Genomic DNA, 26,043 nt, shown 5'->3' with positions numbered 1-26,043 from the left:
GGCGGGGCGCGGTGGGCAGGGAAGACCCTGGAGCAGGGCCACCAAGGTGGTGATCAGAGGATACAGGAGACCATCAAAGGCCAGGAAAACAGCTGGATGCTGCATGCACACCCATCCGAACGCAAGGCCAGGCCTGGGCCCGGGTGGGGAGCCCTGCTGGCTGGCCTTTCACCCACAGACAGCAGGCCTCCTTCAGCCCCACCCAGGTCCCCAGAAACATGTTCCACTGTCCCCAGCCTGACCACAACCCCCACAAGAGCTATGTCCTGTTCAGACTGGCCTAGAAACTGGGAAGTACCTGGCATGGGGCCCTCCACTTCCTCCACATGACTGCCTGGGGCTCCGGAGGGACTAGCAAGGAGTCATTTTTGTGGCCAGGAAATGTTTGTGGCAGCTGTGGACACCAAAGGCCTTCCCTAGACCTTTCTGATGTGCAGGCCATATTCCCAATGATTCTCAACTGCCTACATGCCAGCTCCAATTTCTTGTTTCTTCTTGGTAGGCTCATCTTGCGGGTGGGCGGTGAGGGTTACATTTCCCCAGTCCACAAGATGCCCTCAGATCCAAAATCCTCTAAGTTCAAGGGTAGGACATCAAGAAAAGAAGCAGCAGATACTAACTTGTGGTTTATTATACTTCAAGTCTTTTCAACCTTGGCTGCCCATCACAGCCACCTGAGGAGCTTCTTAAAAATACTCTGGTCCCAATACTTCAACAGACACTTTATAAAGATGGGATCTAAATGGCTAATAAACATGTGAAAAGGTGCTTGACAGTATTAGTCATCAGGGAAATGCAAATGAAAACCACACTGTAATGCTATTACATGTCAACAGAATGGCTCACATGAACAAGACAAAAAATAGCAATTGTTGGCAAAGAAGTGAAACAGCCAGCACTGTTGCACCTCACTGGAGGGAGTGTAAATTGGCACAGTCACTTTGGAAAATTACTTGGCCTAAGGTATTTTTTTTAAGTATATTTTATTGGTTATGTTGTTACAGTAGTCCCATTTCTTCCCACTTTTCTCCTCTCTGCCCAGCACCCCCCTTCCTTCCAGCAAACCCACCCCCTTAGTTCGTGTCCATGGGTCGTGCATGTAAGTTCTTTCGCTTCACCCTTTCCTATATTCTTTCTTTTTAAATATTATTTATTTGTTTGTTTGTTTATTTATTTTTAGAGAGAGGGAAAAGGAGAAAGAGAGGGACAGAAACATCACTGTGTGGTTGCCTCTCACTCGCGCCCTCAACATGGGACCTGACGTGCAACCTAGTCATGTGCCCTGACTGGGAATCGAACCAGCGACACTTGGCTCGCAGGTCGATGCTCAATCTACTGAGCCACAGCAGCCAGGGCTTCCTATATTATTCTTAACTTCCCCCTGTCTATTTTGTACCAAACAATTATGCTTCTTAGTCCCTGCACCATTTCCCCATTTCTCCCTCTTCCCCCTCCCAGCTGATAACCCTCCAAATGATCCCCATACCTATGATTCTGTTCCTATTCTGGTTTGCTTGGATTTTTTCTTTTTTTTTTTTAGATTCAGTTGTTAATAGTTGTGAATTTGTTGTTATTTTAATGTTCATAGCTTTGATCTTCTTTTTCTTAAATAAGTCCCTTTAAAATTTCACATAATAATGGCTTGGTGATGATGAACACCTTCAACTTTACCTTGTCTGGGAAGCACTTCATCTGCCCTTTCATTCTAAATGATAGCTTTGCTGGATAGAGCAATCTTGGCTATAGGTCCTTGCTTTTCATCACATTGAATACTTCTTGCCAGCCCCTTCTTGTTTGCAAAGTTTCTTTTGAGAAGTCAGCTGATAGTCCTATAGGCACCCCTTTGTAGGTAACTCTCTACTTTTCTCCTGCTTTTAAGATTCTCTCTTTATCTTTCACCTTTGGAATTTTAATGATGATGTGTCTTGGTGTGGTCCTCTTTGGGTCTAGCTTGTTTGGGACTCTCTGTGCTTCCTGGACTTATATGTCTATTTCCTTCCCTGAATTTGGAGGGTTTTCCTTCATTATTTTCTCACATAAGCTTTCAATTTCTTGCTCTTTTTCTTCTCCTTCTGGCACCCCTATGGTTTGGATGTTGGCATGTTTAAAGTTGTCCCAGAGGTTCCTAAGCCTCTCCTCATTTTTTTCAGTTCTTACTTCCTCATTCTCTACTGGTTGCCTGTTTTTCCTTCCTTATGTTCCAAATCATTGATTTGAACCCTGGTGTCCTTCCCTTCACCATAGGTTTTGTGTGGGTTTTCCTCCGTTTCATTTAGCATAGCCTTCACTTTTCCCCTCATGTGTTTGCCGTACTCAAGCATATCTGTCAAGCCTGTAATCATCTTTATCACCAGTGCTTTGAAATCTCTTAAGTTGGCTATCTCCACATCTGTGAGGTTGGCTATCTCCTTGTCGCTTAGTTCTTCCACTGGAACCTTGATCCGTTCCCTCTTTTGGGCCATACTTCTCTGTCTCCTCATGTTGGCAGGCTCCTGTGTTTGTCTGCCTCTGTGTCTTAGGTAGAACTGTCATAACTGTTATGTTGTAAGAGGCGGAGCCTTAGGTATTCATCAGTACAGGGTGACCTGTTTCACCATGTTGCGGTGCTGTTTGTGGGGGAGGGGTCTGAGAGGGTACAAAGCCATTTGCTCAGCACTCGCTTCTTTTCCAGGCACTCCTCCCACTTCCATATGGGACTGGTGCCCCTCTAGCTGTTGCCCTGGCCATCATTTCCAGAGTGGGTGGGTCTGTGGACATTCTAGGACCATGGGGGCCCTTTAAACAAGTGGATTCTGCTGAGAGACCGGCAGTTTCTGCCTCCACCCCAACCCCCACTGGTGTGCACAGTCAGAAGCAATGAGGCTTTATTTTCCCTGGGAACGTGAGCTGCATAGTCTGGTCTGGTGCTGGGAGCGCTCCCCAGGTTTCCCTCCCAACTTTTAAAAACATGCGACTGTGCTTTCTTCTGGCGTGCCACTGCTGCCACTGCTGCCACCACCATACCGTGTCCTCTCTGCCCCGGCTCTGCCCCTCCTACCTGTCTGGATGAGTATTTATTCTTTATATCTTCATCTGTTGGACTTCCATGCAGCTCAATTTTCTGGAACTTCTGGATGTCTCTAGTTTTGAGGTAGTTATATTCCTTCTTAGTTGTGTCTGTCTAGGCCTCCATCTTGGCCAGAAGTCCTTGGCCTAAGGTATTAAAGCTGAACTCACACACTTATATCCATACCTGCCCAGCAATTCCACCTCTAGGTATGGACCCAACAGAAATGCTCCCACAGGCACTACTAGAATGCTCATAGCAGCAGGAGTTAGAATAACCCCAACTGAAAACAACAATTGAAACACCCCAAGTCACCAACAGTAGAACAAACAGGTAAACTGAGGAACATGCATATGGTTGGCAATGAGAATGTACTGATGACACATGTAAGCAACAGCTTGGACAAATCTCACAAACACGATCCTGAGTGGAAGAAGTTGGACCCCAAAGCAGACCTACTGTATGATTCCATATATATAATATCAAGCTCAAAAACAGGCAAAACTAATTTCTACCGTTAGAAGTGAGAGTGGCAATCACCCTTTGGAGCAAGCAGGGATGCTGGTGCTGAAATTCACTTTGTGAAAATTCACTAAGCTTCACACTTCATGGTTTGTGCTTTTTTTCTTTCTTTCTTTGGATGTATGTTATCCTTCAATAAATACTTTTTAAAAACCCAGATCAATTCAGTCAGTATGTTTAGCGTGAAGATAAGGCCCAGGCATCAAGATTTTTTAAAAAGATTTTATTTATTTTTATTTTTAGAGAGAGGGGAAGGAAGGGAGTAAGAGAGGGAGAGAAACCTCGATGTGCATATGTGTGAGAGAAACATTAAAACATCTATTGATCAGTAGCTTCTCACATGCCCCCAACCGGGGACCTGGCCCAAGACCCAGGCATGTGCCCTGACCAGGAATTGAACCGGTGACCCTTCAGTTTGTAGGCCGGTGCTCAATCTACTGAGCCACACCAACTAGGGCATTATTTTAAAAAATATAATAGATCATTGGAATGTGCAGCCAGAATTGAAAGCCTCTGGTTTCATTTCTTGGGCAAAGCAGATCCACTCAAAGGCCGTAAATGGTCCTGACATAAGGCACCTCCAGCCCGGTGGAATGAGATAGTGGGGAGGGGGAGCGGGTAAGAGGCAGTCTTTGCCGATGTAAGCAAGCCTCCTGCATGGGCAGAGGAAATACTGGAGCATGTTGTTGTAATGTGTTTCTTCCCTGACAGTGGCTGTTGAAAGCTGGTTGCATCAGTTTGGTGTATAATGGGGACTATGTGGGCCCCAGCCCCACCCCAGGGAAGTGGCTCACTCAACACAGCTGCTACAAGGTCATTTATAGAGAAGTGGCAGCTGGGCTTCCCAGGGATGGCTACCAGGGCCAGAGGCACTGCTGAGGTGCTGACACCTGATTGGGGGAGGGGTGGGTGTAGGACCCACTCACGGTGTCTGTTTGTGGGTAACAGCCAACTCTGGGTTCCAGATGATGCCCAAACTCCCTGGCCTCTGGGTCCAGATTAGGAATTTGCAACATCATGCTGAGGACCACATTGGCCTTGGCTCAAGTGCCTGGGCTGAGACTGTTCTTCCTCTTCATGTGGTTAGTGGCAGTCACCCAGGCAATGGCCAACCTTCAGCATACTCTGGTCTAACTACACGCTGCTTGGACAGGACAAGACAGGGCGTGGGCTTATACATTACACAGGTGTTCTGCCCCCTGGACCTCATTTATCCTCCCAGAAGTGCATCGACCATGAGCCTTGCGCTGTGGGAGGGCCCCTGCAGAGAGGCCTCAGAAGCTTTCCCCAGCCCTCCAGGGCTCTCCACCATGGAGCTGCAGACTGGATCCTCTGGCTGTGTCCCTGCACATCAGCCTCCTAGCATCGCGTCTACAGGGCAAGAGTGGACAGGAAGGGGCCTGGGTCTCATGTACCTCCTCTGGGAGGGACGCTTGCAGGGACCTCACGGAGTGGCGTCGGCTGGAGGAAAACAAGCTAAACTGATAAAGGCTACATCACTTGAGGGAAGCCATCACACATTAAAAATGAACAAATCTGTCTCCAACTGCCCAGCCCCCACTCCCCAAATTAAAAAAAAAAAATCCCTACAAGTAAAAGAATCAGGAATAAGGAAGCCAGGATATGAGTGCCTCTCCACCCCTTCCCTGGCTTCACTCTTCTCCTTGTAAATGGGGGTGGGGCCCCCCAAGCCTTTTCTCCTTCCTAGGAGGGCTGAGGGGCCCTGGCTCTGCCGCAGGGACTGGGGCAGAGGGGCCCTGGGCACTGAGGGCTGTGCCCCGACTGCCCCTGGCTGGGACATCTACTCCCTCGTTTGTGAAACACCACAACGGCAGCCCTTGCCAGCCAGAGGGGCACTGCCCCTTCCTGTTTTCTGTTTTAAGAAGCATTTATAAAATATTTCCTTTTTGTGCTTCAGGAAATGGGTGGCCAGAAAGCATTCTTGATTCTATTTTTTCCCTAGAGGTACGTAACATGTGCTTCAAAGGGGTACACAAGTTTAACACACCAGGAGCTGGCGGAGGCAGGAGAATGCAGAGAGCGCTCAGGGTGGCTAGGAGGTGGCCCAGGCTGCTGGGCTCCAGGTGCTCCTCGGGGCATGAGGGGTCCTGGGCATGGCCAAGGGCCTCTCTGGGAGCCAGCTGACCCTCATCCCAGACAAGCACACAGTACTTGTCAGAGCAAAAGCATCCAAGGAACTGTTGACCTGAAAGTGCAGAGGCCTGGCTAGTGGGTCCCACCTGAGGGACAACTAACATCACGTCTCGGGGAATCCCACCCACACACAGCCTAAATGTCCCCCGAACACACACCTTACCTTAAGATCCAGTACAGATCTGTTATCCAAGAAGGATAACTAAAACTGTTCATATTTCCCAGCTTAAAAATCATAAATTCTCACTCTGGGTTTCGTTTTACTTACCTGCTTACTTTCCTTCTCAAAAGACTACAATAAGTAATACTTCCCCATACAGAGGAGCCACTAGTCCAGTGCCCTCTATGAGCTATTGTCATTAAAAACCAGAAAGTGAATTAAAAAAACAAACAAACCCGAGTAGCCCAGAGATGTCACAAAGCTCTGACTGGGACTCCTAGGAGGGGTTCTCAGGCTCACTCAGGGACTATTCTTGTTTGGGATGCAAATGGGACTCTGTGTATGGTCACAGTCCCAGAGGAAACAGATGCACACTCCATAGGGGACGAGGAGAGCTTAAGGAAGGCTGAGAACTGGGGTGAGCAGGGTTAAGGGAGACGACAGGGGATGAGAGGCACCCAGGAGCCGGCAGGTGGGGGCGGGGAGCGTGTAGCACAGGCCTGAGGGAGGGTGGGGTGGTTACTAGAACCAGAGAGATGCAGGAGAGGGCTGCTGTGGCTTTAGGGTGACAAACACTGACCCTGCTGATCTGAGGCCTGGCAAGGGAGGGTGCTGGGGGATAATGAAGCCCAATATCACTCTGCGATCTCCTGCAGGGTCTTCCATTGGCCAAATCCAGCTGGAAGCAGGAGGGTGTGGAGTCTGGCGGCTGTGTCCACAAAGGTCAGACGCCCAGGAGGTGTGGGGAAGGGTGGGAAAGGGGCAGGGGCAGCGCAGCGTGGGGAGCGGGGAGAATGCCTGCACAGTCATCTGGCTTAACCATTTAAAATGCATCATCTAGAAATTAATACGCTATAGTGTGGCACCCTCATCACAAATAAGTGCAACGAGGGACAGCCAGAGAAAGAGATGACCATGAAAAAAGATCTAAGGGATTTTATCCCAGTAATCTGGGCCCCATCATGGAGGGACAAATAGCTCTACTTAGCTGAGTCATTTCAAGGTAAACATGTATGTTAAAAAAAAAAAAGAGAAAAGGTTCAATGTGGTCACTGGACTACTGAACAGAGCTTCAACACGGCAGGGGGATTATAACACAATATAGAGTTATCTCCAACCAAAATAAGTACAACAGGGCCCCTGTTAAACATGGCAGGTCATCTGCGTCTGGATCTCCTCTCTCTCCTGAAGTACCATGAACACGCTGGTCAAGAAATGAAGTGGTATAAACCCTCCAGGGCAAAGAGAACAGTGAAGGTGACATCGGTGGAGGAGAGATTTCAGCCAACTCCAGGAAGCTGGGAAGCAGCCGGAGGAATGATGGCTGACATGAGGGAGGCTAGTCTCTCAAGGGCCACAGAGGGGGATGCTGACAGAGGGCAAGCTGCATCTCTCCCACCCCAAGACCCTAGAAGGGCTCAGACGTTGGGAGACCAGCTATGATGATGGTGGGGTCAGGTATGGGAGGCAACCAGGGAAATTGGTTGGGATCCTCTAGGCCCCACCCACACTCTGCCCTGCTCAGGGGGAGACTGAAGATGCTGAGTGGAGAGACTCAGCAAGGAGAGAGGCAGGGAACACAAGGGTGAAAACAGGAGGACGGGGGCCCAGCCTGAGCAGAAACAGTGAGCCTCAGTGTCCCCCTCTCTTCCCTGCCCTGGACATACATCTATCACCCTGTTCTGGAACATGATGAGTTTAACACACAGCTGCAAAAAAAAAAATTTTTTTTGTATGTTTCTTCCGTTGAAAGGTGGGTCTCTGTCTCCTTCCTGGAACCTGGGCAGGCTTGTGGCTGCAGTGGAAGTGATGCTGAGTGACGCCCAAGGCCAGGCCATAATAGGCCACGCAGCTTCCATGTTGCTGGCTGGCACGTTCACCTTGCAGCCTGGAGCCACCACGTAAGAAGTCCAACTCCCAGGCTGTTGTGCTAAGGAGGCCACATGTCATCTTTCTGGTTACCAGGCCCAGAGGAGCCCAGTCTTTCAGCGCTCTTGGCTGACAGAAGAAGCATCTTAGGGGTAGATCCTTCAGTGCCAGCTCTTGTAACTCCCAGCCACCCGAGCCACCCTCAGCTGTTCCTGTCCTCCCAGCCTGGGCGGGGACACTGTGGCAAAGAGGAGGCTTGTGCCTTTTCTGAATTCCTGACTCACAGGAAGAAAAAAAAAGGTTTTTTATGCTGCTACATTCTGGGGTGGTTGGTCATGCAGTCATAGATAAGTTGAACAAGGAGTTGGAATGCTTCTTTTGAGAAGCTGAATGGCTCATAGTTCTCAATGGGCAGATCGCCCCACACATGGGTTATTTGGCAAAGTTTATAGACAATTTTGGTTATCACAGCTCTGGAGGGGAGCGGTTGCTACTGGCATCTGGTGGGCAGAGTTCAGTGATGCTGCTAAACATTCTATAATGCACATGAGCCTCTGACACAGAGAAATTATTTGGACCCAAATGTTAATAGTGCCAAGGTTGAAAACCTGGCTCTAGAGAAAAGAAGCTGACAGTTAGAGGCTTGTTTAATGAAAGACTGGCTTGCATGCTACAGCGAGACCCCAGTTGATAAGTCCTCCCCAAACACACAGTATAATTCAGTTTTTTTATTGCTTCATTCATAAATAAAACAGACAGCTAGGGTATTTGATGTTTGAGGAAAGCTTCCAACATGAGAGAAAAACCAAACGAAAAGGGGAAACAAAGACAATATAGAGAATGGAAGATTATTGAAACAAAACAAATAGACAAATAAAAAGTAAATAACACCTTCAGAGGCCTAAGAGGGAGATAGTAGATCCATAATAAGAATGTGATATTATGAAAAAAGGAACAGTCAGAAAACAAGACTCAGTACTTGTATATTAAAAGTAGTAAAGCCAAAATTTAAAAAAAAAATCAAGAGTTGGAGGATAAAGTCAAGGAAGGTTTCCCAAGGAAGTAAACCCAAAAGGCAAAGGGAGGAAAAAGAAGGGAAAAATATTTGTTAATACTTAGATGGTTAATCCAGTAGACCCAACAGATAAAATAGAGGGGAGAGAATTATCAAAGAATGTAAAATTTTTCCAAAAACACAAAGACACTACTTAGCTCAGCAGTGAAAAATATGTCTACATTCACTATTGATTTAACCCAAACTCACGTTATATTCTCATTGGGAGGATGGGGAGTGGAGATGAGAGGGGTTTTGTAGTAAAGCGCAATTCCCATCTAATCACAAGACGTCAACAGGTATCTAAAACAGAAATAGAAACTAATAAGAGGGTTGAAAGAGATACCTCTAGAGAGTGTGGGACTGAAAAAGGCAGGGAGGGGATTCTGATTAAGAGTCTCTCTGTACTATTGATAGTTAAACCAATGCACGCCTTATTTTAATTCATTTGATCAAACAGAAATTAGTTGAAATGAATATAATAAAAAACTGGCATGGGATAAAACGAAATTTATTTATTTGGAAAATTCATTCATGTGGATGAGCTATGCCTCAAAAATGTTCAATAAATTTGCACAGTCTGGCATAAACCTTGTTCATGTGGAGTTTCTCTTGACAGCACTGAGCAGTAAGGCAGCTGGTGAGGTGGGGTGGGGTGGGGATGGGAGCCTGTACAGCAGCCCTTGGGTTCTCTTTCTCAGAACGTTGTATTTGCTTGGGGGACCCTGCCCTTGACTATGGATCCTACCAGGCTGCCAGGGGAAGAGAGGAGTGGGTCGTCCTTTCAGGATGACTTCTGGAAATTCGTTAGTGCTGTGTATTGGTTTGATATGACTTCAAACCCACTTGTTTATGACTCAGCTGAAGTTGTTTTAATTCACCTGTTAATGGCAAAGGGAAGAAAAAAGGGGTGTTTTGGACTTCTGGCCAAGATGGAGGCCTAGACTGACATGCTCCATCTCCCTCCACAACTAAGAAGGAATACAACTACCACAAAACCAGAAATAACCAGAAGTTCCAGAAAATAAAGCTACATGGAAGTCCAACATATGAAGTTATGAAGAAGTGGTGCTCGTCCGGACAGGTAGCAGGGGCGAAGCCGGGGCAGAGACCTCAAGCTGCGCTGGCGGCAGCAGCTGCGGCAATGGCGGCAGGACAGCGGTAAGCACAGACAACCATATTTAAGGGGAGGCGAGAAGCACCTGGGGAGCACCCCCAGCTACAGACCAAACCTGTCAGCTCACAATTCCAACACCAGGGAAGGCAGATCCCCATTTGCTGCAGACTGTGAGGGCCAGAGGGGGTGGGGACGGAGGAGGAGTCTCCTGGTCTCTCAGCAGAGAGTGAACAGCAGGAATCCATCTTGGACCCCTCCCCCACACAAAACGCCACAGCGTGGTGAGAAGGGTCGCCGGTAGTGACGAGTGCAGGGGACTCTGCCCCCTATAGCATAGGAGGTGTGACAGCCCTGCCCAGCAAGCAAAGGTAAACACAAAACTGTCAGGATGGCACAGATCATGATAGAGATCCCAATCACACAGCTGACCAGACAGCAAATATCTAATCTAATGAAGCAGCAGATAGGAAATCTTTCTGAGGCTCAGTTCAGAGCTTTGGTTATACGAATGCTTACAGACCTAACAGCAGATCTTAAACAAGACAGGGAAGGAATGAAGACTAGTCCAGCTGAAATGAATGAAAACAGATATGAAACTCGTGGTGAGGGAAAGAAAACCAGGGGTCAAATCAACAAATCAGAACATAGGGAAGGAACAAACAGTCAACCAGTACAGAAAGAGGAAACAAAAAGTGAGGAAAATGAGGAGAGGCTCAGAAATCTATGGGACATCTATAATTGCGCCAACATCCAAATCAGAAGGTGAAGAAGAACTAGAAATTGAAAAATTATGTGAAAAAATAATGAAGCAGACTATCCCTAACTTGGGGAAGGAAATAGACTGACAGGTCCAGGAAGCACAGAGAGTTCCAAATAAACTGGACCCAGGGAGAACCACACCAAGACACATTATAACCAAAATGTCAAAAATTAAGGATAAAGAAAGAATCTTAAAAGCAGCAAGAGAGAAGAAGCGAATCATGTACAAAGGGGTCCCAATAAGACTATCAGCTGATTTCTCAAAAGAAACTGCAGGCAAGAAGGGACTAGCAAGAAATATTCCAAGTAACAAAAAGAAAAAACCTACAGCCATGGATACTCTATCCAGCGAAGCTGTCATTCAGAATAGAAGGGCAGAGAAAGTGCTTCCAGCACAAAGTAAAACTGAAGGAGTTCATCAGATCCAAACCACTGTTCTATGAAATGTTAAAGGGACTTATTTAGGAGAAGGAGGATCAAAACTATGAACATTAAAATGAAAACTGTATCACAACAACCAACAACAGAAGCTAGGGAACTGAAACAAAGGCAAACTAAGTAGTCAATGAGAGTGGGAAAAGAATTATAGGTATGGGGAACATTTTGGGGGGAGGTCAGCGGGGAGGGGGAAGGGGTGAAAGGGAGGGAGATGGTACAGGAATTAAGGAGAATAGTAGGAGGGAGTGGGGTAGACAGGAAGATGTTGAGAGGAACTATATGCACAACCAATGGGCATGGACTAAGGGGGGTGGACAACTGGAAGGAGGGGGGGTCACTGGGTGGAAGGGGAACAGAGGGAAAAGAAATTGGGACAACTGTAACAGCATAATCAATAAAGCATATTTTAAAAAGAAAAGAAAGAAGAAAAAAGGGGTGTTTTTTGGAGTTAAGTTGTTTTGATATAAGAACGAAGTAAGTGTGCCAGGCGCCATCATCATCAGGATGGCATCATCTGTTGTCAGTGGTTCAGCTGCTGGGAAGCCTTGCCTGGGGCTCATTCATGAGATCATGTGGAGCAGCCACTGAGGCCAGGGATATGCAGACTATAAATACTGCCAGTTTCTGAGGAATGTCTGAGCATTTTGAGCTGGGCAAGGCAATTCTTTGCTGACTTAAAACCTCTCTGAAGACCTGGGGCATAAGCTCTTGCTCCTGTGAAGGTGGCTCTCATTGACAGTGATGAAAGCCATGCAGCCACCCAAAGAAGGAGCTCGCCTTGCCCTCCATACTGGTGCCACTGTCTCCTAGCAGCATGCTCTAGCAACAAGGGACTTTTACTTTGTGCTCCGGTGGTTGGACATCAGCTCCCAGTCGGCCAGGCACAAAGGTACACCTCAATTAAACTTGGACTTTCCCCCTTTTATCTCCCCTTGCCTGGAACATGAGTGTAATTAATCCATCATTGCTTTGGAGTATGGTATTTTTATTGACTTATTAAGAGACCTTAACCTGTATGCTATTGGTTTGTGCAATTCCCTCAGTGAACCCATGTTAAATAAACTATCAGCAGAAAGAATCCAGTCTCTAAGCATAATTTTGCTCCCCCAAACCAACAGCTAGTATTCCCTGCCTTTCTCACTCCGAGCATGGACAAGAAGCTGGGTTTTTAAAGGTGGGCGAGGAGCCCAGTGCAGGGTTGGAGTCTCAGGGCCCCTCCTGGGATGCGCTGGAGGCTGGTCATCTCAGCTGCTGAACGGGACTGCACACACTCAGCGTCATCTGATGGGACAGATGGGCCCCGGGTCACTAAATCTCCTACCAGCCCCGCCCCCCCCACCCAGGAGGAGCAGATGTGGGTACCATGCTTGCAGGGGCTTGAGCCTTACCTATGAGGTACACCCCTAGGGCCCCAGTCCTTGGCTCTAACAGACTTCTCCATTGTTCTTCTGCTTCACCACTGCCCTTTTATTCCCCCTCCTGCCTCTGCCCATCCTCTAGGCTCAGCCCTGAACTGCTCAGCTGGCCTGCCTGCCAATGGCACTGCAGTGTTTTGTTTGTATTTTTTAAATCTTTTCAATTGTTACTTCCTTTTTAAAAATTACATCATTGTTATATAAGTAACATGTATTCCAAGTAAAAACATGAGAAAAAATTGAAAATCACCCATAATTCTACCAGCCAAATAAAACCACTATTTGTTTATAAATGTCCAGACTGCTTCCAGCTTTATACACAGGTAAATATACTATTATTGGTCCACAGCTCATTTAGGTACCCATCTGCTAAGCACTCACCTTGTGCCCGGACACTGCTGGGGCCTTTAGCTGTATGAATCCCACCAAATTCTCACAACTCTGTGAAGCTGGTGTTGTGTGCTTTTTACAGGCAGGAAGCAGAGACCTGGGGAGATCACATCACTTGCCGGAGTTCCCAAACTGGTTAAGAGATTGATCTGGGTTTCCGCCCTCCAGGCTGAGTCCAAAGCTATTTTCCTTGCATGTTTTGTAAGCTTTTTCCATTTTTCTTTTTCTTTTTTTTAACTTAGCAATATATGCAAACATCCTTCTTGTCAATAAATCTACACCTAGGCCATTCTGCTGTATGACATGCCCTTTGTGGATGTGCCAGATTTTAAATGACCAATTCCACTTTGTTGGACTTTCCACTGTTTCCTTTTTTCCTATCACAAACAATGCAGTTATAAATATCTTCGACATATACCTTTGCACAAATGGGACTATTTTCCTAGGATCAACTTCGGAGAGCAAAATTGCTTGGTCAAAACCTAGACATATTTTTCTTTTATTTATTTATTTTTAGAGCGAGGAGAAGGGGGAGGAGAAAGAGAGGGAGAGAAACATCCATGTGAGAGAGAAACATCGGTCAGTTGCCTCTCCCATATGCCCCGAACGGGGACCCCGCAGCTGAGGCATGTGTCCTGACTGCGAATTGAACTGGCAACCTTTCGCTTTGTGGGATGACACCCAACCCACTGAGTCACACTGGTCAGGGCAGGACACATTTTTAAAAGCTGCCCATTTCTAATCACATCAGCAGTACACAGCAGTGCACATTTCCCCACATCCATTTTTTTTAACTGGTATTTTCAGTTTTTGAAATTTAGACTGTGATTTAACACAGACTCAGAGAACCTCAGAGAACCTCCATGCTTTGTTTCTAGATCTAGAACCAAAAAAAGGCCCCAGACACTCCAACAAGGCCTGCCCTGACTTTAGCATGCAGGGCAGAAGCTCCAGAGAGAACCAGTGAGGCGAGGGGTCTAGAGGGGGCAGAGCAGAAGGCTCAGGCCGACACTTCAGCTCTCTGGTCTTCCCTGAATCCCTTCCAAAGCCTTTTACGTTGAGGAGTCCCAAACTAGACACAGTCTTATTGTTCCCTTACCTTGATGCTGTTTCCCTCCAAAAGGCTGCAAACTCTGGTACCTAGAAAAAAAGGGGTGGTGATAAATGATCGAGGCAGAGCACTAAAGTGGACCTCTGGCCAAAGCAAGCTGGATGGAAACTGAGTGAAGTGTGCTCACCTGTGTGAGTTCTTCAGAAGCCACCAAGGTAGCAGCGGCTACACGCTGCCCCAGGGACAGACACAGGTACCGGGACTTCCACACGGGAGGCAATGGAGGGACTCTCTGCTTGGGCCATTTCTTTGTCACTGGCCTGTGAATGCGCCCATGCTGGCAGGAACCCCAGTGCTCTTTCCATCCTGTTTCAAGGCTTTGTATAAATAGTGAGTGGTCCTTTCATACATTTTTATCCATACAGCCAGTCATCAGATATTTATTGAGCACTTATTACATGCCAGGCACTGTCCTCGCTTCTGAGGGTACAGCAGCAGACAAAACAGACAAAACCCCCTGCCCTCATGAAGCTTACAGTCTACTGAGAAAGACCAATGACCAGATAAATAAATAAGTGAAATATATAGTAGTCAAGTGCTCTGGAGGAAAAATAAAGCAGGAGGGCAGCGGGGGGCGGGGCGGGGAGGGGAGTGTTGGAGCAGAAGGTGGGAAGAAGTGCCAAAATTCTAAATAGTGAGGCCAGGGGAGTCCAGACATCTGAGAAGCTGAATTATGAATAAAGACCTGAAAGAAATGAGGACACAAATCCTGAGAATTAATGGGAAAGGATATTTCCAGATGAAGGGAGCAGAATGTGAAAGGCCCGGAGTTAAGAGCCTGCCCAGCACAGTAAAGATCAGTGGGGAGGGTGGAGTGGCCAGAGTTGAGTGAGCAAAGGGAAGAAAGAAAGAATCAGAGAGGCAGTGAGAAGTTCCGGAGTGTGCAGAGCATTAAAAGAAGGTCCTATGTGAACTTGAGCTTTGAAATGGATTGGAACCACTGGGAAGTTCTGCAGAGAAGCGCCATGATGTGACTCACATCTGGATGCTGTATTGAGAATAAATTGGGGAGCATAGGTAGAACACAGGCAGAAGTCCTGACAAGAGACAAAGGCGGCTTGGGCTCAAGAGGCAGAATGAAGGCACTGAGATATGTCAGATACTAGTATGTAGAGCCAACAGGATTTGCTGATGGATTGGAAATGGGGTGTGAGAGAAAGGAGTCAAGGAGGACTCTGAGATACTTGGCTGAGCAAATGGGAGGATGGAACTGCTGTTACCGAACTGCAGCAGCTGCTGATGGAGCATGTTTGGGGCCAGATAAGGAACTCAGTTTCAGGCGTGTTAAGTAGGAGATGCTTTTTTGATGTTCAAGTGGAGAGGCCTGTAGGCAGGCAGATATCTGAGTCTTGGGTTCCAAGAAGTCCAGGCTGGAAATGAATATTTTTGAGTGCTCAGTAGGTAGGGTTTTTTTGTTTAGTTTTGTTTTTTTAATCCTTGTCCAAGGACAATTTTTCATTGCTTTTCGAAAGAGAGGAAGGAAGAGAGAGAAACATCGATGTGAGAGAGAAACATCGCTTGGCTGCCTCCTGTATGCACCCAGACAGGGGATCAAACCTGCAACCTTTTGGTTCCGGGATGATGCTCCCACTAATAACCACACCAGCCAGGGCCAGCAGGTAGCTTTTTAGGATGAGATCACCAAGGGGGTGACTGTCAACAGAGAAGCTGTCCAAGGACTAAGGCCCATTCAATTGCTCAGCCAGGGAGATTATGAAGTAATGCCCTGGTCAATGTGGCTCAGTTGGGTGGAGTGTCGTCCCATAACCAGAGGGTTTCGGGCTTTACCCCTGGTCCTGACATATGACCCCTGGTCCTGACATATGACCCCTGGTCCTGGCATATGACCCCTGGTCCTGGCATGTACAGGAAGCAACCAATCATTGCTTCTGTTTTGCATTGATTTCTCTTTCCCTCCCTCTCTCTCTAAAAGTAATGAAAAAAAAAAAATCCTCAGGTGAGGATTTAAAAAAAGAAAAAGAGGAAGAAAAAGGAGTAGCATGTACAATAGGAGGAAAACCAGAAGCAAAGTCTCCAAGGAAGACATGGCAATCCACTGTGATAGGTCAAGTCATAGAAGGACAGAGTATTAATAATTGGATTTAGCACCTTAGAGTCACAAGTAATCCTGGTCAAGGGGCAGATCAAGTGGAACGATTGGGATGAGCATGCGATTGGAACAGGAGCTGAAGTCACAAGCTGGAGGACAGAGGCGCTGGATGCAAAGGGGAAAGGGATAAGAAGATCAATTGCTTCTACCTTCCCTCCACTCAGTTATAAAACATAAAGCACAAGGCTGGCACTTCCACAACACTTGTCAACGGCAGCCCTTGTTACCCAGCTTGGACCAGGTGTTCCAGGTTGCCGAGCTGCATGCAGCTCTGGCCCCAGGAGCTGGCTCTCTGCCTATTTCTAGACTCCCACAAAATTATTCCCGTGTTTTCACTGTTGCATGGAGCCGTAGGATCAATGGCCACAGCTTGGGGCTGCTCTGTTCCTCACAAACCAAGATCTCACTCAGGCCCTTCTCCAGATGCTAAGTCAGAGGGAGCAAGAGGCAGGCCCAGCTCTTGGGAGCTTGCCTTCTGTTGGAGACAAATAATCACCAAGGAAACAGACAAGCAGACAAGTGCAATGAAGACAGTAAAATGGGGTGAAAGAGGGAGAAAAGTGTGGGAGGTGCCTCCTTTAGCCAGGTTGTGTGGTCAGGTGGCCTCTCTGGGAGATGACATTAAGATAAGACCTGGATGACAATGGCCGATGATGGCCCGCTAATTCTCCTCAAGCTGGTCCCTCCCCGACTACTCTGGGGCTTCCAAATCTCCCAAGTCTGGGTGGGCCTGGAGTATCTAAGTACAGGGCCAGAAGATGACATTCTCTCTCACTTCTATGTCTAAAATGTGCCGTGGGGATTTTTTTTCCCTCCAGATTACAAAAGATGCATTTTCACTGGAGGAAGTGGAAAATATGGAAAACAGAAGAAAACAAGTCACTTACAATTCCACTGTCTAGAGATAACTATGTTCACATTTGGTATGCACCCTTCTAGGTGCATATTTAAAAAAATGAGATTCTATTGTACATTCTGATTTGTGTATATGGTTTGTCATGAACTTTGACTAAACCATATGAGCACCCTTCTCATGTCATTTAATTTTTTCCAATATGATGATTTTCAATGGCTTCATGGTATTGCATTGAATGTATACTTAAAATTTTTTTTTTAACTTATTTTTAGAGAGAAGGGAAGGGAGGGGGAAAGAGAGAAACGTCGATGTGAGAGAGAAATATCAATTGGTTGCCTCTGGTACATACCCTGACTGTATGCGCCCAACCAGGGACTGAACTCAAAACTTAGGCATGTGCCCTGACTGGGAATCAAACTGGTGCTCTTTCGCTTTGTGGAACAATGCCCAGCCAACTGAGCCACACCGGTCAGGGCTTGAATGTATACTTTTATCATATTTTATTTAATACTCAAACATTGGCCATTTAGATTGTTTCCAAGTGACTGCTACTCTGAGTAAATGCTATAATAAACAATCCTGTATCTTTTTTTTCTTAGTTGGGGAGGCTTACAAAACTCAGATTGTTTCCTTGGGTTACAAGGAATCGTCATTGCCCAGTAGGCGTGCCACAGGTCTCCTGAGATCAAGGGGCAGCGCAGGCCCAGGGCAGAGCAGAGTGGAGCCCAGAGGTCATTCAGATGCCAGAGGTTGATTTAATCCTTTCATTTACCCTAAGCCTGTTTTCCTCCCTGGAGGGCTAGAGCAGTAGAAAAACAGTAGGCCCCTCCCATCAACCCAGGGAAATCCAAAGGGACTCCCCACCTCAGCCAGGAAGAGGGTGTCACTCTGACAGCACAGGCCGCACCCTATCCTCCCTTGTATCCCTTTGGTGTGTGTGTTTGTGTGTGGGGGGGGGGCTCCTCCTCCCCTTCCGGGGGGAAAATGTCTATGGGTCAGGCATTTAGCCTTCCTCTGGGGCAGGGCTCTGCAGAAATGGCAGCTCCTCTCATGTCCCTGACCCAGCCTTGCTCCTGAAGTCTGAAACAGACCCTGCCCCTCATGGAAGCAATGTCCTCAGGGGCAGTGAGTTCTGGGGCGAGATGGGACAAGCACAGGCCCAGGAGGCCACCAGACTTGGGTTTGAATCTCAACTCTGGCACATTCCAGGCTTATCTTGGGCAAGTGGCTTCATGGAATTAAGTGCCACAAGGAAGGGACTTGGGTCTGTTTTGTTTACTGCTGTATCTGCAACACTTAGCACGTTGTGGGTGCTCAATAAATATTTACTAAGCCAGGTCAATGCATGAGCCTTTCTGAGCCTTAGTTTGTTCATCTGTAAAATGGGGGTGATAACCCCTATCTCACCAGCTTGTTCTGAGAACGCTATCAAGCATATGTGACATACTTAACACAATGTCTGGTGTTCAACAAAGACCTGCAAAGTTGCTTTCGCCCTGCCACATGCCCAGCCTGGGCAGGAAGCTCTGCAGTTTCCCATTGTTAGAATTAGTTTGGTTCTGCTCTGCCTACTATTGCACCCAAAACATGCCTCTGATATGGTACACATCACACTGTACATGTGTGTTTGTCCAGCTCCTCTGTTATGCTTCAGGGCATTTAGAGACAGGAATTTTGCCTGGTATGCTCCGTGCTTCTGAACAATACTATGAAGTAAGCAAGGTCCTTATCTCCATTCTGCAGATAGGGAAAGAGACTCAGAAAGGTTAGATGCCTTGTCCGAAGTCACGGAGCTGAGGCGTGGCAGAGCAAGGTCTAAACCTGGTTCTGATGTCTTCTCCCCTGCTCTCTTCTAGGGGATTCTCTTGAAAATGGGAGTCGGGGTGAGGAGGCAGCAGGCCAGTCCCATGTCCCGAAGGGAAAAGGCATGCAGAACTCCAAGAGGGAGGGAGGTCCTCGGGGAGTCAGCAGGACGGACACCAACAGTCTTGGGGGCCCCATCTCAGCTTCCTGCAGACCATCATGCGAGCAGCAGCGGTGGCCCCTGAAGGCCTGTGGTTTGGCTGGTCTGGGAGAGGCTGATGCAAAGGTGGGGCCCTCAGGCTGCCTCTCTCTATGGGCAGCCCAGCCAGCACGTGGGCTTGGGTTTCCTCAGCCCCGAGACAATGGTCACAGTCCCAGCTGCAGAGGGTGGAGGGCTGAGGGTATCTGCTCAGGACTGACCTATTTCCAGCTATGAGACAAGAAGGGCTCCTCACCCAAACCACAAGCATCTTGATTTACTCATCTCTGTGACTCCAAATTCCTGCTGAGTGAGTGAGAGAAGGAGGAGGGGGGAGAGGAGGCAGCCAGACCTAAGCCAGGGATGCAGAGGAGGAAACGGGTGATCGGGTAGGAGGGTTTTTGATGAGCAAGAGTGGCGCTGTCTGCCGTCCCCCATACTGCATCCCAGGCTTCTGGAGGGCTGGTCTGTGGCTGATTCATCTCAGTCTCTACCAGATTACTTTGCAGACAGTTGGTCCTCAGTAAGTGTAGCTTATTGGAGATATCCCTGGAAGCCCGCCCATAGGATGACAGAAGGCATCTGCTTTTCATGCCTGTGTCATGCAGGAAATGGCCAATTCTGCTGGCCCAGTGTCCTGCTCAGGACGGCCCTGAGGAGGGGTGAAGACTCTTCACCTGTGTCATTCACAGAATGCACCTCCCTCCCAAATCCCACCCAGGCGACTGATTCCCCTTCCCTTAGCCAAACACAGACCACATGGGGAAATCTACTGGATCTAGGTGTCTCCCTGGCCACATAAAGGGACTAGGCATGTGGTGTGACATCCTTGCCCTTGAGACTCTGGGAGGACTGTGGCCACGAGAGAGAAGAATTCAGAGCAATTATCTCTGTTGAGAGTAAAGCCGCTACTTTTGCCTGAACAGTCAACCAGTTGTGTCTTCTTGCCCCGGCCATCCCCACAGCATGCATGTATCACATGGCCGCAAGACTCCTGAGGTGGCGTTAAAACAATGCCTTTTTTAAATCCTTGTCTGTCCATCAGGGTAAACCATGACTTCCTCTGCAGGTATGCTGTGTGTGGGGCTTGTCTCTACAAGGCCAAACTCAGTATGCGTTTGTCACCTGCATATGTGTATAGCTTTCAGCTTCAGGCTGAGGGTACCCAGATCCTGGAGTGGGACATCCCAGAGACCATCCATGTGGCCCTAAACTAAGCTTACAGAATTAGGTCTAAACTCCTCAGATAGCAGCCAGAGGCCTCCAGGCCACAGCCCAGTCCATCTCCCCAACCCCTTCCACCTTGCACGCCGCTTACCTAACACAGTGGCTCAGGGGAGATGCCACTGCCTGGACCAGCTGGGTTCGGCTTAAGCCAGTGGTTCTCCAAGTGCAGTTCCCAGACCAGCAGACCCACTGAATCAGAGTCTCCGGGGCAGGGCCTAGGCATCTGTGTTCTCGCCAGTCCTCCAGGTGATTCGGACACACACCAGAGCTTGAAAGGCACTGCCTGCGCCTGGGCTGCCTGTTGTCGCCTTAACCACCTTTCAAAGCTCAGATCAATATGCTCCCTTTTAGGAAGCCCTGCTGGTCTGCCAGGCACCTGAGAAGCCTCTTCCCGGAACCCGCAGCCCCATTCTGGTGAAAGGGCTTCATTTCTGCTTCTCTTTACAGCACGACTTTTCTGCTTCATTTTACAGTGAACGGGGCTCCCTTGTTAACTGTCTCCGAGACTGATTCCACTTCAACACACACACACACACGTTACCCTGAAAATACCTTCAGGAGTAAAGGTCACGTCTTACTTTCTCCTCAGTCTGTCAGAAAACATCTACCAAGGGCCCACTGAATGCGGCAGGAGCTGTACTGGGCCATGAGGCTTCAAAAGAGAAATGTGTGTTCTTGTCCTCCAGGGGCACAGAATCATAGCATATGTAATTTTTGGGCATTTGGCTTCTTTCATTCAACACTTCTGTGAGATTCAGCAATGTTGTTAAGGGTCTCCATGATTTGTTCTTTTTTAGAATTAACTGGTGTGTTCCACTGTATGGCTGTGACACAAGGTACGGATGCACATGTGGGCCATTTCCACCTTGGGGTTTCTGCAAATAAAAACACTACCAACACTGGTGGACCTCTGCACTCACTGCTCTTGAGTTTATACCTACAAGTGGAACTGGCGGTTTATGGAATGGACAGCATCTTAGCTTTAGTAGACACTGCTCAACAGTTTTCCAAAGTGTTTATACCAATTTATACTCCTACCTGCGATGTATAAGGATTTGTTAATATTTGGTATTATCAGTCTTTAAAGTTTTAGTCCTTTGGGTGGGTACATAAGGTATCTTATAAGTTTAATTTGCTTATAGGCTATTTAGATATCCACTTTAAGATGTTTCTGTTTAAGACTCTTACTCATTTTGTCTGTCTTTTTCTTACTAACTTGTAAGAGTTCTTTGAACATTTTGCATACAAGTCCTCTGTCGTGGTTTGGTACTGAGAATACAGTCTGTGGTTTGCTTTTCCACTGTTTTAATGATCCTTTTGATGAACAAAGTTCATGAAAGATCAATTTATCTACTTTTCATCTATGAATGGTACTTTTTGTATGCTAAGAAATCTGTATTTTAACATCCAGTGAACACAGAAATAAAATAAAACTCACTCATATTAAAAGCACAAAGAAGTGAAGGAGAGTTTGATGGGAAGTGTCAGAGAAGGGATGGCACGTGATCGGGATGGCTTGCCACTTGAGTATGATGTGAGAAGCCTGGACTTTGTCCTATGACGTGATGTGGGTGAGAGGTGAGCCTCTGGTCAGTTCAGTGAGCAAATCTGGTGCCCAGTTTGATTGGGGTGCTATGCCAGGTGCTGGAGATAGTTCTGTGGGGGAGGGAGACCCTGGCTGACCAGGCAAGAGAAGGACCACCTCTTTTCATGTGTGTTAAACTGGGTCCAGCCTCCCAAACCCTGCAGACTCCCCCTCGTTCAGGCCCTGCTCCTGCTCCTCTGTGCCGGAGCCTGCTGAGAGAACAATGTTAACACGGGTCCAGCTGGCTCAAAAAGAGGAAATTCTCCCCTCCCTGAGTCACCACAGACAAGAGGAGCTTTGTAGAGCAAGCACAGGACTACAGCTGATTACTACACTTGTTTCACTATGCTGCTTCACTTCCAAAATCCCCTGTGATGCTGCTGGATGAAGTCTAGATCCAAAAACTTTCCCCATGTTTCCCCCAGTTCAAATACCCAGGGAATCACAAGCTGCCTGTTCAAATCGACTTCCCCAAAGAAAATTAAAGAGGTCTCAGATTTCAGGTTACAAATATACAGTTTGGAGTGACCAAGCCCCCACCTCTTCTGCTGGGGGGCGGTGGTAGCAGGATGCTGGCCCATCACCTTGCCAACAGGACTTCAACCCATCACATGACACAAGCTGACTCCTGCCTCCTCCAGCAGAAAGCCAGCTCCAGCATCCCCAGGGCGTTTCCTCCCCATCCAGCTTCATGCAGGTAAGACTGCACAAGGCCCCGGGAGCTCAGAGACACGGTGCACAAGTCTCCAGCCCCATTGCTGACAGAGCTTACCTCTCTCCAGGGCAGGGCAGTGACTATGGCTGGGTGACACTCACTCACTTCTGATATGTTCACATTACTGGTCTTGGGGAAAGCCACAAAGTGATCTCTCGCAGCCCCCAGATTCCTGGTCTGTCCCTGGTCCCCACCCCTCACTACCACATTTCCCCAGTTACCATCCTCTCATAAGAAGCACTCAGAATCCAGGGTAGGGTCAAAGGAGTCCTTGAAATCCACAAATGATACACACAGTTCTGGACATTTGGGCACTTTCCTGGGGAATGGGTCCATCTAGTTTTTTAGATTCTAGAAAGGGTCTGTGACTTCAAAGAGGCTAGGAACCAGGCCCTCTTTAAACAGAGTGTATCAGTCTGGTAAAATTAATTTACCCTATTGAGTCACGCATCTTTAGCTGCCTGCATTCTGGAATAACACGTGAGGAAGGAGAACACTCAATTGCAAATATATCCCTGGTGGCAAACCTAAGCTACAGTTGAAACCGGAGGGAGGCTGACTTTGAGGCAGGAGAGCCTTTTTGCTATCTAGCCTTGAAGCCATTCCCTCTGGTGCACAAGGCCAGGTTTTCTCTTTAGATGGTTTTTTAGAGGCTACTGGAGTGGGGCCAAGGGTTGGTGACTAGAATGTGTCAAAAGAGACATAGGCATTTCTCCGATGAAGCCCAGTCCCTCAGGTTTGAGAAAACTTCAAAGCAACTGAGGCTGCTAAGACCTTAAGAAAGATGGGAGCCCTGGCTGGGTGGCTCACTGTTGGGTTCAATCCCCGGTCAGGGCACAGGTTGCGGGTTTGATCCTGGGTCGGGGTGCATGTGGGAGGCAATTGATCGATGGATGTTTGATGTTTCTCTCTCCCCCGATCCCTTCCCCTCTCTCTAAAATCAATAAACACATCCTCGGGCGAGAATTAAAACAAAAAAAGCCAGGCGATTCCCACCATGACACAGGCCCAGGAACGTTGTTTCTACTGTCCTGTGGATTCTAGAATTTGAAGGCCTGCCTGGAGCACAGAGTCCCTCCTGCGCCTGCTGCTTCCTGGGCCCCGCCCTCTGCTGGTGACACCTCACAGCTGTGCTCAGCAGCAGCAATCTGAGGGCTCCTCCTTCCTCCCAGGCACAGCTCTTCCTCCCAGACTCCCAGAGCTTCCTGGCTGAGCCAGGGCCCTGCCCCCGCTACCAGCAGGAGGAAGTGATTCTTCAAGGCCTCCCAGGGACTCAGGGCTAGCTCAGACAGCAGACTGTTAAATAAGTGGGATTTTTTTCAGTGTTTTCAGAAACGGTTGTTTAAAAAAAAAAAAAAAAAAAACCCATCCAAACCGTTTATGTAACCCTTGGAAAGTCTCAACAGACATGGTTCCCTACTTATAATTGTGGCCAGGATTAAAAAAATAGAGGTATGGGGTTGTCAAAATCAGAGAGGCTGTCATGTTCAAGTTCGGTGTTTTGGTATCCAAGTTCAATATTTTACTCAAATTTGAGAAGTTTCTTTTTATGCACTTCCCCCCTATTCTGGTTTTCTTCTCCTTCGTTGTCCACTACTGTGCACTGTACACTCCTGAGAGTTTCTGGAAACATCAGAACTGTCTTCCTGAAATAGAGATCAGAATCTACTCACAACTTGGTATTTCGGTGGTTTTAGAATGACTGTGCTGGAATTCATTTAAAAGCCTAGGAATATTCTATTCTCATAGATATTCCATGCTTACCAAAGTCAACACAGCTCCCTCCTACCCCTGCACACGTCGGCAGGGCTGCTCTGTCTCCTTGGAGGTGGGTGTCAGACTACTCGTTCCAGCTCTCAGGGGTTCAGCTCTCTGGATTTGTGCCAACTGGATCAATATGGTCCCTAAACCAAAAGCCCTGATTACAAGGGGAAAGCGAGGTTCCTGGGGAACAATCACAGTCTGAAGGTGATGGCCTGGGCTTCATTCTAGAATGCCCCTAGGGTCTTCATTACTCAGTGTTGACAATCCAGCTAGCATCTGTCTCTTGCATAAAAACATCTTTGTAAACATTTTTTAATTTATTGATTTTAGAGAGCGAGAGGAACAGAGTGAGAGAGAAACATTGATTTGTTGCTCCACTTATTAAGCATTCATTGATTGCTTCTTGTATGTGTCCTGGCTGGAGATTGAACCCACAACCTTGGTGCATCAGGACACTAACCAACTGAGCTACCCGGCCAGGGCAAACATCCTCTTCTTTATTAGAAAGGCTGTTCTTCTTTGGGTTAAAGCAGTGGTTTGGATCACAGACTTTTCTGGAAAAGTGAGAGCACAATTTGACACCCTTTGAGGGGAGAGGATAGGTTCACAGCCCCTGAACACAGGCCTGTGGACCTGGCAAGAAGGGTTCACGACAGGCTTCCTGATATTACAAAGCATCCGAGAACACCTACCTGCTGTCAAGCCAGCGCCAGCAGCCACGGCCTCAGCCTGGAGCCTCCCTGCTCCCACCAGCACTGAGTGCCCTCACAGAGAAGGCAAGGGCACATGGCCCCCACCTCCTAGAGTGTCCCCTAAGGGCCCAGCAGCTTGGAGGGGTGAAAGGGAGCAAGTGTAGAGGGTGTGGCCACCACAGTCCTAGTCCCCTTCAGCTGAGGGACAGCAGCCAAGAGACTTCTAAAGGAGGGTGGGGAGACTGCTCCAGAGGTCCTTCCTCTCTGCTCTCCGCACCCACCCTCATCCTCGAGCCCTGACGTCAGCCCCACTGTGCCCGCCCCGGAAACCCTCAGCTGCTTCCCACAGGCCCCTCCCCGGCGAGTTCTTTAACTGGTGGGTGTGGGAAAGAGGAAGAGAAAAGCTATTTCCATCCCTGCCAACCCCCTCCACTCCACGGACACCCGATTGGAAACTGATGGCTCATCCAACCTGAAGATCTCCTTGCAGGTATTATGAGGGCTCTTCTCACACCCACAAGCATAAGGAGTGATGAAGACCTGCAAATTCCCAACTCATAAAAATGTGGTTGAGAAAGGGAAGCCCCCCAAAAGTTCCCATCTGTCAACCAGAGGCAATTAAAATGATGACTTAAAAAAAAAAAAAAAAACCTTTGGGGCCTTTCCAAATCATGGAGGGAAACGTAAACCGAGGGGGACACGCTCTAGTCTTAAAACTCTGACTTGGTTCCAAACTAAGTGATCCCCAGCAATAGTGAGTATCTTCTCTCCAGCACCCTTCTGCCTCCCTTCCCCATCCATATGAGGTCCCGGACAACTCCACAAACACGGATGACCCCTGACTGTGTGCTTCCAACCATGCCAGGAGCTGGACTTCTGCCACCCTGAGGTGCTTTGAGAGGCGCAGGGAAACATTTCAGTCAACATTTACTGTGTGCTTACACTGTGCAAGGCTTTGAGGTCTGAGGGGATAACAATCTGAGAAAAACGAGTCCAACCTGGGGAGTACTGATCTACAACGAGTACCACAGGCGCAAGGAGCAATTAATTCTGCACC

The 26,043-nt window shown here is 47.9% G+C and overlaps 1 long non-coding RNA gene across 1 annotated transcript in view; it reads right to left on the bottom strand.

Annotated features, from left to right (window-relative positions):
• Positions 1-13,774: 13,774 nt before the first annotated feature.
• LOC150000543 (uncharacterized) overlaps positions 13,775-26,043 on the bottom strand; it is a 41,768-nt gene continuing 29,499 nt past the window's right edge. The window contains exon 3 of the long non-coding RNA XR_016513289.1: positions 13,775-14,064. This is a non-coding gene — a long non-coding RNA (uncharacterized LOC150000543). The remainder of the gene's footprint in view (positions 14,065-26,043) is intronic.

Source organism: Furipterus horrens, unplaced genomic scaffold (genome assembly GCF_987537825.1).
Source record: "Furipterus horrens unplaced genomic scaffold, mFurHor1.1.pri manual_scaffold_10, whole genome shotgun sequence".
In the NCBI taxonomy this organism is placed as follows: domain Eukaryota; kingdom Metazoa; phylum Chordata; class Mammalia; order Chiroptera; family Furipteridae; genus Furipterus; species Furipterus horrens.
Note: the sequence above shows the minus strand (reverse complement) of the source record. Positions and strands in the feature narration are given on the sequence as shown.